We start from the raw sequence: 15,873 nt of genomic DNA on the forward strand, positions 1-15,873 counted from the left end.
TAGAAAGACTGGCCCCATTTCGCGTCCGACTACACAATATCACAGGCCCGGTCCCATTTTCCTACAGTTACAGTACCTCCTGTAGTTAACATTGGTATCCATTGGCCTAACTCACAGGATTTTTTCATAGTGTTAGCCTGGGTTTACACTATTGCGATGCAGGAACCAGCATGATTCCACTGCCGATTCCCGCATCGCATCTCCCATGCAGGCAGTTCACACTGTCCTCTATGGGTGCAGGAACCATTTTTTCCCCCTGCACTGGAATCGGATCACATGGGTGTTCACACTGCGCTCCGATCTGGGGGTGTCATCAACTTTGTATTGACACCCCCATATAATTCTCAGTCCATCCAAATGCCAAATTCTTCAGTATTAGATATAAGTGCTCCCAAATTATTTAATTCAATACAGTAACTTCTGGTCTCACGATCTTCACCAAGCTTTTTCTGGTATTACCAGGTATTAATGGTGTATATTCCTTTAAGACTTGGGTCCATTTTAATAGGCTGCTCTACATACACTCAAAACAAAGCAAAAGGGAACTGCCATAGTGTTGTATAATAAAACACCCTCATTTATTAATAAAAACCGCACTTGCAAACATACAGTCAAATCTTGCTCAACACAGTAATTGTAGTTTGAAGATACCAGCCCCGTAATGCACTTTTGGTTCCACCAATATCATCCGCCTTCTCCCTACATGTTATGTCATGGAAACATTGGTAACGGAAGATAGCCTTGACCCCGAAAGAGTCCGCACCACTTGGGCGTGTTGGCGGGCCAATAGTGAATCACTGCTTTCCAAGCTTTAATCTCCCAATGATTTGTCCTGTTTTTTTTCCCCTCTATTGGTGACTTTTTGTGCATTTCTCAGATTGCTCACTTTCCCACCCTTTTTTTTCATCTACCTCATCTTTTTTCGCTCCCTTACCCTTTCCCGGTTGTACCTTAATGTCGCAATCATTAGCTCACTATTGATTGTTGTATACATGGCGAAGTCGGCAACTGATCCTATTCATGACATTGTGTCATGTAATAGAATATTAATAACGGTAATTTTTAAGTCATTACACCATTGAATTGCTTCATTTGAACTTATTTTGTTTGAAATTAATTTTGGTTAAAAGTATTTTTATGTATTGCATGGTGGGCTTTATTTGATCACAATATTTATTGAATGCTTTTTTGTGCATTCATTTTTACACTGATTAATATTTTAGATTACTAAATCAGCGCTGTAATTATTTTGTTATATTAAATGTTACTTCATAGCTTTGTACTGAATGCTCAAAACTTTCTCAAAAATAAAAACTTTATTGAACATAGGAAGTTCAGTGAAACAAAAACACTCGTTAATCCCCACACATAGGTAAAAGCAATAGCAGTATACATTTTATCCAAATCAATAAACGATTCAAGACAAGTTCAACCGGGACCCACAAATTTTTCAAATTTTCCATAACAGCCCCTGTGTTGCCATATATACTGTTCAAGATGTAGAGTGTCCCCCATTTGAAATATCCACTCTTTCACTGTAGGGCAATGGTTCTCAACTCCTGTCCTCAGGGCCCACTAACAGGCCAGGTTTGCAAGATAACTGAAATACATCACAGGTGATATAATTTGCTGCTCAGTGATTGCAGTATTCTAGTCTTCATCTCCCCAAGGTAATACATAAAACCTGGCCTGTTAGTGGGCCCCGAGGACAGGAGTTGAGAACCACTGATTTAGGGGGAATCAGTGGAGGGTCAATGCCTTAAAATCAACCTGCAGGCCTGGAAAAGATCTGGCTATTGCCTGTCTAGGTAAAATACTTTAAATAAAAAAAAAAAAAATTTATATATATATATATATATATATATATATATATATATACACACACACACACACATTTTTATTTATGAAACAGAAAACAAAATAAGAGACCACATTCATATGTATAATTATTAACAGGATTTTATACAGGATATTTTTCTGGTGAACGCTTTTCAAGTGTTTTGAAATTTAGATAATAAAATTGAGACATCCTAGTGCTTAAAGGTCTAGAGGTTTGCATGGAGGTATAGGTATATGTATATACTTCATGCTGGCCGGCTAAAAGTTGATCATAATCCACATCAGCTGCATCTTTTAAAATTTCTAGATCTGCAAAGAGAAAAAAAAAAAAAAAAGTTATATTAAAGTACGGGTAGCGGTTACTAGATTTTTCTTCACTTAAAATCACTAAAGAATGTCAGATTCTCTCAATGGACAAGGTGGAGAGGGGGGCCAGAAAACGTCATGATATCCACCTCATCCAATCAGAGAACACCTCCTAATCAAATACAAAATGTTTTCTGAATGGCAGAGGTGCCAAGCAAGTGAACTATGTACAAGTGTTCTATATACAGAGGACAGGCCCTCTGAGCAGCACCCAGAAGAAACCAGCACTGACTGTATGTAACAAAAAGCTGCTACAGTGAATTCCTGCATCCCCAGTGGCTCTCTCAATGTGATATATGCAACCCGAACCAATTCCAAATGGAAAAAAGATCATGCCTGAAGTTCAGGTTCCGAGGTAGAGATCTCTGCACTTTCCACAGTCACAGCTTTTTAAATCAGAAGTATAGCTAAAGCTATTTTGGCTGTACGTCTCCTGTGGATTACAGGAGCGCAGTTTATATATTTCAGGTACTTATATAGCGCCGTCAATTTACGCAGTGCTTTACATATACATTATACATTTACATCAGTCCCTACACCCTCAAGGAGCTTACAATCTAAGGTCCCTAACTCACATTCATACATACTAGGGACAATTTAGACAGGATCTAATTAACCTACCAGCATGTCTTTGGAATGTCGGAGGAAACCGGAGTACCCGGAGGAAACCCACGCAGACACAGGGAGAACATGCAAACTCCAGGCAGGTAGTGTCATGGTCAGGATTCGAACCAGCGACTCTTCTTACTGCTAGGCGAGAGTGCTACCCACTACACCACTGTGCCACCGTTTGTTCCGCTCTCATGTGATCTGTTTTCAGCCACTGTTGGCTGACATCACAGAGTCGGTTCAGGCTCTGGAAAGATCCCAACCATATGCTCGGTATATGCCCAGAAGCCTGGACTGGCAGCTGGCTCAGCTGAGCCAACTCCTTCAGCCCCCCTCCACAGCCCAGCGATCCAGTGAGCGTAGGGGAGGACAGAATAAAAAGCTGGAAAATTACAGTCCCCGGTTCTCTGCTCACAGAATTGCTGAACTGAGCGATCAGCTTTGTTTGATCACTCAGTTAAAAAAATAAATTATATATATATATATATATATATATATATATATATAAAAATGTGAATGAACGGTTTTGGACACATCATATTCATTAATTGAAAAAAAATAAATAAATAAACCATGCATAACAAAAACATACAAAATGTGACACATGGCTCTAAATCAGGGGACTCACTCAAACTGACAGCCCTCCAGCTGTTGTGGAACTACTGTCAGTGTTCTTTATGAACATAACATCGTATTCTACTCCACAGTGCTTTTAGTGCCCCACATGGACTAACACTTACCATATACACTATATTAACAAAAGTATTGGGACACCTGCCTGTACACACATGAACTTTAATGGCATCCCAGTCTTAGTCTGTAGGGTTCAATAGTGAGTTGGTCCACCCTTTGCAGCTATAACAGCTGGGAAGGCTGTCCACAAGGTTTAGTAGTGTGTCTATGGGAACATCCATTGTTCCAGAAGTGCATTTGTGAGGTCAGGCACTGATGTGGATGAGAAGGTCTGGCTCATAGTCTCTGCTCCAATTCATCCCAAAGGTGTTCTATCGGGTGCAGGCCAGTAAAGTTCCTCCACCCCAAACTCGCTCATCCATGTCTTTATGGACCTTGCTTTGTGCAATGGTGCGCAGTCATGTTGGAACAGGAAGGTGCCATCCCCAAACTGTTCCCACAAAGTTGGGAGCATGAAGATGTCCAAAATGTCTTGGTATGCTGAAGCCTTAAGAGTTCCCTGCACTGGAATCAAGGGGCCAAGCCCAACCCCTGAAAAACAACCCCACCCCATAATCCCCCCTCCACCAAATGATTTGGACCAGTGCATAAAGCAGGACATGGATGAGCCAGTTTGGGGTGGAGGAATTTGACTGGCCTGCACCCTATAGAACACCTTTGGGATGAATTAGAGCGGAGACTGCGAGCCAGGCCTTCTGGTCCACATCAGTGCCTGACCTCACAAATGTGCTTCTGGAAGAAAGGTCAAACATTCCCATAGACACACTCCTAAACCTTGTGGACAGCCTTCCCAGAAGAGTTGAAGCTGTTATAGCTGCAAAGGGTGGGTCAACTCAATATTGAACCCTATGGACTAAGACTGGGATGCCATTAAAGTTCATGTGCGTGTAAAGGCAGGCATCCCGATACTTTTGGTAATATAGTGTATAATTGACCACCATCTCCAGCATGGTCAATAGTTCTTGTGGGGCACCACTTGACTTCACAAGATGATACTCAGCATGCCCAATAACAACAAACACTCAGATGGAAGGATGACAGAAAGAAGATCTCATAAAACCACTCCAATACATTTATTGTTAGAAAGATACAGAAATACACTCACTTCCGGCTGTTTAAAACCCGGCACCTGGTGTAAACAGCCTTATGTATGTGTGGGGGGGTGATGGTTGCCACCCACTCCGAGACAGACGTGAGGTGTGGGTCATCGCCTGGAAGTGACATCAGTGGAAGTTACGTGAACCACAAGCGCTATTGACCATACTAGAGATAGTTGGTCAATTATATATGAGTGTTAGTCCATGTGGGACACTTTATATTGCATCACAAACAGGGGGGGGTGGGGGGGTATTTACTAAGGGTAAATCCACTTTGCACTACAAGTGCACAGCAAGTGCACTTGGAAGTGCAGTCGCTGTAGATCCGAGGGGGACATGCAAGGAAAATAAAAAACAGCATTTTTGCTTGCACATGATTGGATGATAAAATCTGCAGAGCTTCCTCTCAGATCTACAGCGATTGCACTTTCAAGTGCACTTGTAGTGCAAAGTGGATTTGCCTTTAGTAAATAACCCCCAAGGAGTCCATAAGGAGCACTGACACTTTATATTGTATCATCGCATTGGGACTAATACAGGGACTTTTTATACTGTATTCAATCTCTTTATTTGCGATATTCAATCAGAGCCATAGATCACATTCTGTAGGTTTATGATATGCGCGGTTTATTTTTTTCCCCAATCACTCTGTATCTTACATAGTACACATTCTAAAGCAGGGGTAGGCAACCTTTTTAGCACAGTGTGCCGAAAAATGTTTTCAAGGAAATCGAGCAAAAACTTCACACTCTTAATCACGAAAATGAATTTTTTATAAAGTAAAATGTTGTAAACTACTTTAGTAGTGAGAAATTAACATCTTGCACTATCGCGCCTCAGATCAGCCCCAATTCCTGCACCTTCACACCTCAGATCACTGTCCTCCTGCACATCTGCCCCATCCCTGTACCCCCCTGCTCTTCTGTCCCACTACTGTTCCCCCTTTCTAATCTGCCCCACCACTGTAACTCTTGCACATCTGTCTCACCTCTGAACCCCCTGCTCACCTGCCCCACCAATACACCTCCTTTGAGGAACAGAGGCACCAGTGCAAATCTATCCAGGACCCTGCATATAACATCGAACCCATAGAGGTTCTAAGGCGCATTCTGACCAAGCTTGATTGCAAGGTCACATGCCCTAAGGTGAGGGGCTATCACCTGGGGGGGAGCACTTGTATGAGCGCACAGCACTTTAGTTTGTGTTCACTATAACACATGAATGGATTGTGGAAGATCTGTGGACTGTTAATTTGATCATTGCACAGCAACACAGCACTGAATTGCATAGAATCACATGGATGCAACACCAAATCGCATGGATGCGTTTTTTTGTATTTTTTAACTTTTTATTGTTTGAACATTGCACTAACACCATATTGCATAGATGCAGCACTGAAATGTATGGATACAACACTAAATCGCATGGATGTTTGTTTTGAATGATCTATTAATGTTTGAAAATTGCCTAAGCTTTGTGGAATATTTGCAATACACAGGCTGATTGGAGCACTTTTACCTATTTATTCATTCATTGAAGTTTATTGCACATTAATGTATAGTATTAATAGATTTTGTATGTTAAGCACAATATCACTTTATTAATATTTTTGTAGAAATTTCTTACATTTTTATTTTGATAAGCGCAGCGTGTGTACTATACCATATTGGAATATGGTTAAAGAAAAGTTTATGCATTTTAAATATTCCTTATTTATAAGCCAATGTGGCATGAATAGCAAGTAAAGAAATGTGTTAATTATTATTATTATATATATTTTTTTATATCACTATATTGCAATGGGGCTCATGTAAGTATTGGGGGGGATAGAATGCATGAAGGTAAAAAAAACCTCAAGCCTTTAGAACAGGGGTAGGCAACCCACGGCATGCGAAGCCTCTTTTGCCGGTGTTCTGACATAAACTGTCCTCCTATCGGATAGTGTCCGCCCCGTACTGCGCAGGCGCAGCGCTTGCGCAGTACGGAGCAGAAGGAGATGCCGAAAGTGTCCGAAGTTGGTCAGCTGACCATCAGCTGTACACGGCGCTTGGGCACTTCTTAGCGATGGCTGTGTAAGAGGGCCGCTCGCCACGCTTTGGGCACGGCCTCGCTGCGCTCGCCACGCTTTGGGCACGGCCTCGCTGCGCTCGGCAACTATTTATTCTAACTCTATGTCCACTTGGATAGTAGGGAATGAACCTGGACATAGGGTGAGAATAAAAGCGCAGGCGCCGTGTACAGCTGATGATCAGCTGTTCAACTTCGGAGACTTTCGGCGTCTCGTTTGTCCTCCGTACTGCGCCTGCGCAGTACAGGGTGGACACTATATGATAGGGGACTGTATTCGACAAGACACCGGCACTCGACTCCCTCCCTATCAGCAGAGCAGCGCGGGGAAGTGTCATTATTTTAGTAGAAATTTCTTACATTTTTATTTTGATAAGCGCAGCGTGTGTACAATTTGGTTTAACTATTTTGCATGGTTATGAGACATGCGTAACGTTAGCAACTGATCATTTGCAAAGATACACTATTTTGGGAGACCAGATTTGGTCAATTACCTGGAGGCTCACAGGACTACAAATTAGCATTCTCAATATGGTATAGTAGTTTGCCATCATTTCAATATAACATTAAGAAACAGTTCCTTGTTGAATAGGCATATCACACTAGCAATACTGTCCAAGATGATAATAAAAATTGCTATACCAGTATATTAAATTACTATGATTTCATTTTAAAGACAGCCTGTCCCCTAACATACTTATATTTAGGCATAGTGAAGTTTCTCCTGCATAAGCTCTATTTTGGTTGGTGTTGAAGCTTAGAGAGGGTCAAAAATGTTGTCCTTTTCTTCAGGTGATAGTCTTTGGGCCTGCACCCTGGCAGGAAGTCACATACTCCCTGTATTCAGATATACCAGGTAACTAAGAGCGCTGGCGGGGTGCTTTTTGGGCACTGGGTCAATAGACAAGATGAGCACTAGTCTGGGTCCATTATTCACTTGGAGGGGACAACCTTCATTATTTTTTAGCTGCCCACTTTTAGGATTTCACATACATAGGAATATTGTTTTAGGCTCCATTAACACCTGCACGGTCCTGGAATTCACAAAAAGCGCATGCCGCACTTGTGGTGCTATCAAGGCTGCATTCACACCTGAGCGTCTCGTTTATGGCGGGGTTTGTTACAGCATTTGGGCATGCTGGAGTTTTTGTGTTAGCCTATAGAGAAGATGTGTTTTGGATGCTTTTGTATGCAAGTGCCATTAATTGTAACTGGCACCCCAAATGCATCCAACAGAAATGCATTGTGGCCACCAAACAGTGTGGTACTGTGGTACCATGCGTTTGGCCTCCTAGTGAAAGGAGAAGTCCAGCCTGAGCTTTTTAGGCTGGGCTTCTCCTCTGGGTCACAGAAGTGCAATTCGTTTTGCACTCCTGTGACCCATTTTCAGCGGAGAGCGGTCTGAAGTCCGCTCTCCACTGACGTCACTGCCATCAGTCAAGGCAGCGCATCATCCCGACTTCCCAAGTCTGGATCCGCCAGCTGCCTTGATTGATGGCAGTCTCAGCGAGCCGCTGATACGGCCGCTTCCCCACAGCTCATCGCTCCAATGAGCATGGAGGATCAGAGCAGGAGAGAGAACCAAGCCATCGGCGATGTTTGGTGGCTCGGTTCTCAGTGCAGAGAAGCTGGGGACAGCCGCAGCATCCGTCTGATGCTTCATCCACTGAAGTAAGTATGAAAAAAAAAAAAAACACGAAAACCCATACTTCTCTTTTAATAAACTTTGGAAAACACAATCATCTGGTAACAGCATTTGAGCATCAGGCGTTTTTGTATTAGCCTATAGAGAACAGTGTTATCTGTGACGTCACTTGTTGCTATGTGGACATATCAGCCTTAAAGTGGAGTTCCACCCAAAAATGGAACTTCCACTTTTTGGATTCCTCCTCCCCTCCGGTAGCACATTTGGCACCTTTCAGGTGTCTAATACAGGTATTTGCTTCCACTTCCTGGCATAGATCACAGCGACGCGTGCGGTGACCTATGCCACTTCCGGCGCCTACTCTGTCCTCCCCCCACTGTATTCTGGGAGACACACAGGTCCCAGAACACAGCAGGGACCAGAGAGGATGCACAGCGCAACTCGCGCATGCGCAGTAGGGAACCAGGAAGTGAAGCCGCACAGTTTCACTTCCTTATTCCCTTACCGAGGATGGCGGCGGCTGACAGATCGGCTTCGGCTGCCGACATTGCGTGTTCATATATTGAAAGTCAGCAGCTGCAGTATTTGTAGCTGCTGGCTTTTAATATTTTTTTTTTCGGCGGACCTCTGCTTTAAAAGCGATTATACATAAATATGTATATTGCATGTTTTTGCATGCACTAATGCAATTCTGTGAGCCTCAAAATGCAGCAATCCACCCAATGTGAGCTACAAAAGAAGCTCGCAGAACTTTTTTGAGCTACAGGCAGTTGCGCGTTCAGGTGTGAACAGGCACCATAGAGGCAAATTCATTTTTTATGTTAGAATGCAGCCTAATTATTAATGGCACCCCAAACCTGGGAATAAAATGTGCATTTTGCTACAAGCAAAAAACATGGCAATACATGCAGTAAAAAATGCGCAAACTGGAATATGGCAAAAAGCTCCATGTGCTACTTAGCCACGTTTGCTGCACATAGCACACACCACTTCAGGTGGTTATATTGGGATGATGCCTACAGATGCAGTCCTCACCCTGGTACCATCTCTTAGAGCCGGTGGTGGTGGTCTCTCCTGTAAAAGCAATCCTAGTGGCTAACTAGCCACTGGATTGCTTTTACAAGCAGCAGGAGGAGGCGTCCATCCAACTCCTGCCACTTTCTGCAGCTTGCTCTGGCTCATCCGAGCCACTGGGAGACCCGGGCAACCAGCCAGCGCATCCGCTGGCTGCTTGGGAAGCCGGACAAAAGCTGGGATCGGCTTTGATCGGCTCTCCACTAGGGTAACCCGGAAGTGATGACCCGATATCACTTCCAGTTTACCCGGAAGTTCACCGCACCATTTTTAAAGCATTTGAAAACACAGATCTTGGTGTTTTAAATGAGCAGAAGAGGGACTTGGGGCCTTTTAGACCCCAGATCTCTCAGTAAAGAGTACCTGTCACATGCCTATTGCTGGCACAACAGTGTAAATATTAAGAAATAAAAGTGCCCCTGTCCTCCCTCATAAAGGTCCCGCACACACGCAAACAGCGATCATTCCACATATATGAGGGATCAGCATGTGAGCATGACATCCAAAACAATTGGATTATGTATTATGTTTTTTGCATTAAAATTTTAAATAAAAAGTGTATTTTTCCCAAATCAATTGCGTTTGAAAAGTCTGCGCAATAACGAGTGACAAAAAACAAAATAAATAAATGCAAAACCCAATTTTTCTCTAAGCTAGGGCCTCTACGTTAAAATATATTACATATACATACAATGTTTTGGGGGTTCTAAGTAATTTTTGAGCAAAAAAGATTGATGGTTACATGTAAACAAAAGATGGAAAGGCCTGGTCTGGAAGAGGTTCAATCAATGGGTTGCCCCGTACCGCTGAAAAAAACGATCGTTTCACCTATGCTAGGTGTGAATGAGGCCCTTATAGGACAACTGCCAACTAAAAAGGAAGGGCAGTTGGTCAAACCACGTGACTGTGCCCAGCCGTCAGAACAGCTCGAGCTACTGAAAGCAGCCTAGGAGGTGTACAGGCGGGTCATACGTCTTTTCAGACACTAGGTGGCGCCTCCGGCAGTACAGCCTCACCTTCAGTCGGCAAGCTTTCCTCTTTCTCCTTAGTGAGATCATTGTATACGAGGCACCCGAAGCAAACCCAAGCGCTCACAGCGTAGGTCATATTTATCCAGACACCCATTTTTTGTTCTACTGTCCAGTTCTTTTTAGGTAGCATTGGGTTTAGCCACCGGAGAAGGCTGGCGAGCCTCACCATCGCCACAGCTCAGGGGCAAATTCACTTGAGAGCTCCAAACAAGCCCAGGGATTCTTGATGACTTTACAGTCAGGTGACTCCACTGAAACCACGTGACCGTTCTCCTAGCCCAGGGGATTTATAGAGAGAGGGGCGAGCTTTTGCTGAAGCCGAGTCGGACATTTTTACTGGAGGATGAGAGGAAACAATGGGCGGACAGTGCTATGCACGGGACCCGCCCCCCTCTCCAAACACCGCTCTATCTGGCCAATGGCAGAGCCGCAAGCTCAAAGCCGATAAACTGCAGGAATGAGGGGGCGGAGCCTGCAAGAGTGCCAGCCAATCACATGGAACGCGCGGCGTGAGGGCATTACTCGGAGGGAGGATCAGACTGCGATGGAACAGCTAGAGGAGAAGGACGATTCGGCCGTCCTCCGCCCCGCCCACCTTAATGTCTTCCTACAGCATCACAGCTGGACGCTAAGAGGTAGGAGCAGGGCTTTTCCGGTGTTCTGCCGAGAAAGTTCCGCTCGGCGGATTAGTTCCCCCCTCTACTGCGCATGCGCAGTAGAAGCCGGCGGAAATAGCCGAAGCGGAACAGCTGAAAATCAGCTGTACACGGCGCCTGTAAGAGGGCCGCTCGCCACGCTTCGGGCACGGCCTCGCTGCGCTTGGCACTTTTAGATTCCCCCTCTAGGTCCACTTGGATAGAGGGGAAGGAACCTGGACCCAGAGCGCAGGCGCCGTGTACAGCTGATTGAAGCTTTTGAGCTTCGGCTATCTCCGGCGGCCGACAGTAGTACGTACTGCGCAGGCGTTGCGCCTGCGCAGTACAGGGGGGAACCTATCCGCCGAAGGAACTTATTCGGCAAGACACCGGCCGGAGAATGTGGGGGAGGACACCGACGCTGTCAATAAGGAGTACACAGTTGACGCCCACCGATTGGCCAATGGCAGAGCCGCGAGCTCAAAGCTGATAAACAGCAGGATTGAGGGGGCGGAGCCTGCTCGGGAGACCGTTAGAGAGCCATCCAATCAAATGGAACGCGCGGCGTGAGGGCATTACTTGAGTGCGTCACTCAGAGGGAGGATCAGGCTGAAAGGACGATTCGGCCGTCCTCCGCCCCGCCCACCTTAATGTCTTCCTACAGCATCACAGCTGGACGCTAAAAGGTAGGAGATTGTCACTATGGGGTTTATAGAGAGAGAGGGGGCGGGCGTTTACTGAAGCCAGTCGAATATTTTTTATTTTTACTAAGGGATCGATCATGCTGAGCTAGGCCGGTGTTTCTCCTCCCTACTGAGACATTCCACTACGAGAAGTCAGGGGCGGAGCCTGTGTGATGAATGGCACCTCGGCTAATCAAAAAATGTAAACGCTACAGAGTGGCACGCGGTGGCCCCACGTCCAATCAGCGCGCGTCTGGGACCCGCCTCCTCCCTGTGGGCGGCTCGAGGACGCATGGTCCGTCCCTTTGTTTAAAACGTCACATGGCGCTGCTAAGGGGACTGATAATTCGGGAGGACGGACATGCGAAGTGTGCCGCCCCTTTATTTACTACGTCACAGCTCTGCTCAGGAGAGAGTGAGAACTCAGGGAGGACGGACGTGTTGCCGGTGGGCGGAGCCTGCGCCGTGTCTTGTGATTGGAAGCGGTAAAGTATTGATTGTGTGATATGAATACGAAATGATCCGAGTACAGAGAGGAGCAGTGTGCACAGCATTCATATTTATATCGTACATTTAAATCACGTGCTGTACAGCCAGGGAGGGGGCTGTGCCTCTCCTACCAGGTCTGATGACATGTGAGTTAAGGGAGAACTCTGACGGGGGTATCGCCTTAATCAGGTGTTTTCAATGGAGTGCACCCCTTACAGTGAGTCCCCATCAGAGTGCTCCCTTAAATAGATGTCCCCATCAGAGTATTCCCTTAAATCACGTGTTCCCATCCAATTGCCTCCCTTAATCAGATGTCCCCATCAGAGCTGCTCTGTGCAAAACCATTACACAGAGCAGGTAAGTATAACATGTTTGTTATTATTATTTTTTTTTAATTATACTTACCTGCTCTGCGTAATGGTTTTTCACAGAGCAGCTCTGATGGGGACATCTGATTTAAGGGAGCACGCCGATGGGGACTCTTCATCTAAGGAGCTACTCCAAGGGCGACACCTGATTCAAAGAGGCATGCCGATGGGGACATCTTATTTAACCACTTCAATACCAAGGATGTCATATGACGTCCTTGGCTTTGAGCGGGTATATCTGAATGATGCCTGTAGTTACAGATATCATTCAGATATTGCCGGTTTCAGCCGGCGAATCTCTACACCATAGGAACGATCATAGCGGCCATTCCACCGCTTGATCGTTCCTATGGGAGGCGAGGGACGTCCCCCCCCCCCTCCTGCCGCCTTCCGGTGCCTGCTCCAACTCACCGTTACGATCGGTGAGGCGGAGAGTGGATGCGCCGAATGCAGATCATAGAGATTTCCGGCGGACCAGATGGTCCCTGGAGTCTCTATGATCGTCGGAGGCCGGGCGCGATGTTATGACGTCACGCCCGGCCTCTCCATTCAAAAAAACGGCGCCGCTTCGGCTTGGCAGCGGCGATCGTTTTATTTCATTTTTTTAATTTCAGGCTTCCCAGCCTAGTGGTGAGATATGGGGTCTTATTAACCCCATATCTCACTATTAAGAGGACCTGTCATGTCATATTGCTATTACAAGGGATGTTTACATTCCTTGTAATAGGAATAAAAGTGATCAATTTTTTTTTTTTTTTCAAAAAAGTGTCAAAATAAAAAAGAAATATATAATTAACAATAAAAAAAAATTTTTTTTAAGCGCCGCTGTCCCTGTGTGCTCGCACGCAGAAGCGAACGCATACGTAAGTCCTGCCCACATATGAAAACGGTGTTCAAACCATACATGTGAGGTATCGCCGCGAATGTTGGAGCGAGAGCAATAATTTTGGCCCTAGACCTCCTCTGTAACTCAAAACATGTAACCAGTAAAAAAAATTCAAGCGTCGCCTATGGGGATTTTTAAGTACCGAACATTGGCGCCATTCCACGAGCGTGTGCAATTTTGAAGCGTGACATGTTAGGTATCTATTTACTCGGCGTAACTTCATCTTTCACAAAGTGCAAAAACATTGGGCTAACTTTACTGTTTTGTTTTTTTTTTTTAAACACAAAACAGTTTTTTTCCCAAAAAAAAAACGCGTTCGAAAAATTCCTGCGCAAATACTGTGTGAGATAAAAAGTTGCAACAACCGCCATTGTATTCTCTAGGGTCTTTGCTAAAAAAACATATATAATGTTTGGGGGTTCTATGTAATTTTCTAGCAAAAAAAATGATGATTTTTACATGTAGGAGCAAAGTGTCAGAATTGGCCCGGTATTGAAGCGGTTAAGGAAGCACTCTAATGGGGACATTTGATTTAAAGCGGCGCTCCACCCAAAGGGGAAAGCTCTGCTCGTTTGCCTCCTCATCCTCTCCGCTGCCACATTTGGAACCTTTTCAGGAGGGTAGCAAGTGCCTGATTTTGACAGGTATCTGCTCCTACTTCAGGCTGATCTCAATGCGGCGAAGTCACCCGGAAGTTTGGCCCCCCTCTTCTCCTAGTTTTGGTATGATGCATCCCTGTTTGTCTGTTCACCTGCAAGTTGATTGTTGTGGGCAGTCTTTGGGTGGAGACCAAACTTGATTTCAGCAATCCTAGTGTGCAGTCTAATGCTTGTGATATTGCTTTTGTTACACGTGTTCCAAGCTCACTGTCTTCTCTTCTCTGCTAGATTTCATGTTGATGAATTTGGATGAGATATCGACTCCTCTCTGAACCCTCCCTGCCTTTTGACTACGGATGTGTTTCTAACTATTGTGAACTTTGCCTGCCTTGAACCTGGTCTGTCATTCAACTAGAGCTGCACAATTAATTGTGATCTTGATTCAACCCCCCTGACGATCCCTATTACAGAGTTTACCGATTCTTTCATATAACAAGTGGAGAGACTTATCTGCTCACTCAGCTGTCAAAAGAAAACATCCAGGCAGTCTGCCAAGTTTTTAACATGGAACATTGTAACTAACTCTTCCTTGTTTGATCAAAGGGATAAACTTCTGTGTAAAGAAAAAATCCAGGGAGTCTGCCAAGTTTTTAACAATGTGTAAATGCAGGAAGTTTAACCAATTAAAGTCTAAATCTTTTTCTGACACTTGTTTCTTAAGTTAAAATCAATTTTTTTTGCTAGAAAATTACTTGGAACCCCCAAACATTATATATATTTTAGCAGAGACCCTAGGGAATAAAATGTCAATTGCTGCAATATTTTATGTCACATTGTATTTGCCCAGCGGTCTTTCAAACGCAATTTTTTGGTAAAAATACACTTCAGTGAATTAAAAAAAAACAAAAAAAGTAACAGTAAAGTTAGCCCGTTTTTTTTTGTGTTAATGTGAAAGATGTTACACCGCGAGAATCTCGTTCTATCTTCTAAGCAAAAATATCGTGATTCTCATTTTAGCCAAAATCGTGCAGCTCTACAGTCAACCACTTTACCTGTCTGCCAACCGCAAGTACCTGTTTCTTGTGCTCAGTTCGCTCCTGCCCCGACGTCGTAGCCAGGCACTTTAGCATTGTATACAAGTCCTGGGGGTAACCAAGTACCAGTAGGCCTGCTTTCCTTATGGGAAAGGGGGCTGCTAAAGGTGAAGAACACAGAAGCTAGAGATAGTGTCTGACCACCTGCGTGACACCCCCCACACACACGCTGTCCCAGGCTGCGCTTTTCACTGCAGTCTTCCAACTCCTACCCCACCCAGACTGCCCTTTCAGGGCAGTCGTACATATCTCCACACCCTCCCAGACTGCCCTTTTCATGGCAGTCTTCCATTTCCAACCCCTTCCTCACCCAGGCTGCCCTTTTCAGGGCAGTCTTCCAATTTCCCTGTCAGGAGCATGTAAACACGTCTGTGCTTTGAGAGCTGCTGGTCTCATCCCAGCATCCTAGTTGTGGTATGATGCATCCCTTTCTGTCTGTCCACATCTGCAGGTTGATTGTTGTGACCAGTCTCTGGGTAAAAACCAAAGTAAATTTAAATCCAGCGATGTTGCACGAGAGTCTCAGCTGTCCTGGACTCTCCCTCCTCATTGGCTGAGACAGCAGCGTGGTGCCATTGGCTCCCGCTGCTGACATTCAATGGTAGTGAGCCATATAGGAGAGAGAGAGAGAGAGAGGGGGGACGGGGCCGAGCCGTGGCTCTGTGTCTGAATGGACACAGAGCTGCAGCTCAGCTCAG

The 15,873-nt window shown here is 45.0% G+C and overlaps 2 long non-coding RNA genes across 2 annotated transcripts in view; one reads left to right on the forward strand and one right to left on the reverse strand.

The window, feature by feature from the left end:
* Positions 1-1,297: 1,297 nt before the first annotated feature.
* On the reverse strand, positions 1,298-11,070 carry LOC141140671 (uncharacterized). The gene is made up of 2 exons (XR_012243978.1): positions 10,407-11,070; positions 1,298-2,148 (listed from the first exon to the last, which is right to left on the reverse strand). It is a non-coding gene; the product is annotated as an uncharacterized lncRNA (long non-coding RNA).
* Positions 11,065-15,873, forward strand: part of LOC141140672 (uncharacterized) — a 38,345-nt gene continuing 33,536 nt past the window's right edge. Inside the window, exon 1 of the long non-coding RNA XR_012243980.1 lies at positions 11,065-11,742. This is a non-coding gene — a long non-coding RNA (uncharacterized lncRNA). The remainder of the gene's footprint in view (positions 11,743-15,873) is intronic.

The sequence above is a fragment of the Aquarana catesbeiana genome, linkage group LG04 (genome assembly GCF_042186555.1).
Source record: "Aquarana catesbeiana isolate 2022-GZ linkage group LG04, ASM4218655v1, whole genome shotgun sequence".
NCBI lineage: Eukaryota > Metazoa > Chordata > Amphibia > Anura > Ranidae > Aquarana > Aquarana catesbeiana.